Here is a 4,171-nt window from a genome sequence, read left to right on the forward strand (position 1 = left end):
GGTATTATATTAGTCTAAGTCTTCCGCTAAATTTTATCTTTCGCTATTATTTAAATGTTGATCACCTGTTATTATAAGTTATTGAAAAGGACTAAAATGAAAGAGTTAAGATTTCTAAATTTTGTGGCTTGCCTAGCTTCTACGAGTAGGCGCCATCACGACTCCCGAGGGTGGAAAATCCGGGTCGTGACATCATCAGTACTAACATCCCTCACAAAGTCCAAATATGCCAGACATACCTTCAAACCATCCGTTGAGCATTCAAATATGAAATCACTCTATTAGGAACATAATCCACGAACCTCGCCACTCAACTCTAGGCAAACCCGGCATTGCCAACGTCACAGTCTTAGCATAACAATCTAGAATAACGTGACATGGTGACAACAAATTCATGCCTAAAATCACGTCAAAATCAACCATGTTAAGCAATAAAAGATCAACTCTCATCTCTATACCTTAATAGTAACCACACACGATCGGTACATATAGTAAAAAATAATAGAATCATCGACCGGTGTAGATACATGAACATGCATAACTAAAGAATCATGGAGCATATCGAAACGACGAGCAAAATATGATGACACATATAAATAAGTGGAACCAGGATCAAGTAATACCAACACGTCCCTGTGACATACTGAAGCATTACCAGTGATCATGGCATCAGAGGCAACTAGGGCTGCTTATCGGGTGGATTAGGCGATTATTTACTCTGAACATTTTGGCTTATCGGTTATCGGCTTTTAAATATATTAATCTGCTGGCCATCCGATAAGATATCGGGCGGATTTGTATCGATTTAGCTATTATCGGGCGGTTATTGATTTAGATTGTGCCTTTTTAATTAGTAAATTGTGTAATAAACTGAAGTAAAAATCTAAGACACACAGAGATAGCATTTCAGATATGCACGAGTTCCAACAGCAGCAACACGTTTAAGCAGCAGGGCTATTGGAAACACCAAGTATAATGTCACAGTTCGGCTAGCTAGTTTGTTGGTCTTGTTCACAGTTCATAAAAGTTGTGTAGAACCTTGTGGATGTTGTAATTAATGAAGTATAATGTTACACAGACCGATCGAATGAACAAGCAGACTAATCAACTGCAATCTAAATGATATAATTGTTAACGAAGAGTGTAGAACCTTATGAATGTTCTAAGAAGATAATTACAGTAAAATCACATTAGTCTTGTGTCTTAAGTGAGAATAGAGTAAAGTGTTAATTAGCATGAAACTAGAGAGTAACATGTGACTTAACCGCAAGATGGAAATAAAACATTTGAGCGGCTTTAACTAAGCACTGTCCAAAGTAGTCATAAAGCAAATCATGGAGACAACATAAGAATAAAGCAAGAAACTCAACTAATTCCCCTTGCATAATGAATAAGGCTCAGATTTTCATTTTTCCGGTGATACCTTCAATAACATAGGAAGAAACTTGAAATCACTTGCAAGAAACTCAACTAATTCCCCTGTCAAACAACTTCACAAAGCTCTAAACCGAAAGGCCGCCCTTGTACCTACAAGGCACTATCTTGCTTTTTCAATTTCTTTTGCAGTATATTGGGTCAAAGAAAGGAATCAGATACTATTCTTCCTAAATACTAGCAGTTGTATGAAATTTGAGAAGAATTACCATAGGGAAAGAAGATGACTGATCACTTTGTGAGGACATGAATAGCATAGAAAATACAAGGTAGCCATCCGAAGAGAGTCAGCAAAACACAAATCTAGTGCTATAGATTGGGTATGGGAAATGATCAAAATTGCTATAATGAAACAGAACTGATGCACATCCATAATTTTGAATTCTTACCAGATATATTAACACAAATTACGGAAGGGTCTTTCCATCACTAGCTAAATCTGAAGAAAAAAAAATCAAAATAATGAGTAGTGCAATAAATATAAGCATATCCACAACACTTATATACACCAAATATAATAATATTATTACCTTGTTCAAGCTGCTCGATTTTATCAAGATCTTCCTTAACACTAACAGGTTGTTTTAATTTTTTTTTTCGAAGCAAATCTTGAAGACACACTAGAGCTTGCACCAATTTAGGAGTTAATGAACTCCTAAATGAATCAAGAAGATGTCCTCCATACTAAACGCAAATTCGAATTCCTTACTTGAAATCGGAATAGCTAATACATCACGAGCCATCTCCGCAAGAACAGGAAATCTAGCTAAGTTCAATTTCCACCTGAGAAGAACATCAAATTCTTTAGTGTCATCCTCAGTTTCTTCACCAAAATATTTATCTAACTCTATTCTAGTATCCACTCCCACTTTTATAATTTTTATATCTTGCATTATCAACTGAGTGAAGATCTTACTTATCCCCCACTCACGTAAGCACCTACCAATACCATTTGCCATATTTTCGCCTTTATGACTAATAATATGATAAAAATTAATTATTCTCTTGGGCATATTCCATTAACTATCAATCCAATGGGAAGTGATACACATGTATTTGATTCTTTATATAGAAGTCCAGGTATCAGTGGTAATAGATACTCTTTGTTCCGTTTCTATAGAAGACCTCTTCAACTTTTGATGTTCTTTATTAAAAAGATCAAAACAATCCCTAGTTACAGTACTACGGGAAGGGATCCAAAAATAAGGTTGATCCACTTTCATAAAGTCTCTAAAACTTTCTCTCTCAACAAAGCTGAAAGGAAGCTCATTAACTGTGACCAAAGATATAACGCCTTCCCACACTCTTCTTGATCAAATTTCCAAGTAACAACAGCTACGTCATCCTGACTACTCCCCGGAATAGATTGAAAGCCTAAATTTGATTGTTTTTTTTTTTTTTATTAACAATAGCAGGGAGTTTGGGACACTTAAACTTACAAGAAAAAAGTGTCGACATACCTTCTTTGGTCTTAAAAATATACTCAATAAATCAATAGTCATATTTTGCTTTTGTACTCCCTTAGAAGTCATAATTTTTGTAAAATGGTGACAAACAACAGACCTTTTTTCCCTTTTTTGGTTATAGTTGACTCTGTTGTTTTAGCTTGACTTATTGCATTTGAATTAGAAGCCCCACTTTCACCCATCACCTTATCAAAATTGTATATTTTCAGCCCTGCTATATATTAAGGAACTATCTGCAGAAAGACTCAAGATCAAATTAAGATAGAAACAATAGTTAGTTTGAGGAAATTAAGTTAAAGAACCTGCTTATATCAACTAAATAAATGAGAGTTAACGGTATTGAACAAAACGATTGGCAAGGAGATAAACGAGATAAAAACCCTCAACTAAAAGAATCAAACCAAGCTTTGTTCGGATAGGAAAAACACAAATATTCAGGAATACAGAAAAAAAAAAAAAAGCACTAATAAGTAATGGAAAAGAAAAAAATCAAGTATGCAATTCCAATGTAATAAAACTAATACACCTTAATTCTAAGCTAGTTGTGGTTGGATACTTGGATATCTGAATCCTCAATATCTGTTTAGGAACTTGTTATTTTCATATCCGTTAAGGTGAAATGGCTGAATACTTTGAGATGCTCTCTATTTTTAAAGGTGTAAACAACAGTGAGGACCGAATATTTTGAAGAGATCAACAAGAGAAGGAACTTACATCTGCTGCTCTGGCTATGGCGAGAGGCGAGCGAGGGACGGCGAGTTGGCGAGAGGGAGAGGCAAGACGGCGAGTTGGCGAGATGGAGAGGCGAGACGCCGAGAGGGAGAGACAAGACAGCGAGAGGGCTGGACGCTTGGTTTCTAAGGGAAATTAAGAATTTTAGATGTTAGGGTCTCTAAAGTATAAATGTCTAATAGAGGTCCTGTACTGGAAGTGGAAGTGTGGAAGGGATTTTTATTATTCAATATACATAGTAACATATGGATTAAAATAAAATTATCCATTAAGAAAATTTAATAATTCGCCCCAAATCGATAAGTCGTTAATAAAAATATTTTAATTTGTTCCCCATCTGTTAAATCGTTAACCCGATACCAATAAGCCGTTAAACCACTTTTGCGGTTCGGATTTCATTTTTCAGTTCGAGTTTGAATACCACTAGAGGCAACTGCCTCCGGCCTGGCTGGAAATGCGTAGAAACTTGCTTGACAACCACCTGATCGACCTCTCCCCCCCCCCCCCAATCTAGGGTCGCCTCGAGCTGACTGAGCCTC

General features: G+C 36.1%; 1 long non-coding RNA gene across 1 annotated transcript; it reads right to left on the minus strand.

The window, feature by feature from the left end:
• LOC109230531 lies at window positions 1,385–2,241 on the minus strand. The gene is made up of 3 exons (XR_002068656.1): window positions 1,965–2,241; window positions 1,824–1,873; window positions 1,385–1,527 (listed from the first exon to the last, which is right to left on the minus strand). It is a non-coding gene; the product is annotated as an uncharacterized LOC109230531 (long non-coding RNA).

This window comes from Nicotiana attenuata, chromosome 7 (genome assembly GCF_001879085.1).
Source record: "Nicotiana attenuata strain UT chromosome 7, NIATTr2, whole genome shotgun sequence".
NCBI classification, from domain to species: domain Eukaryota; kingdom Viridiplantae; phylum Streptophyta; class Magnoliopsida; order Solanales; family Solanaceae; genus Nicotiana; species Nicotiana attenuata.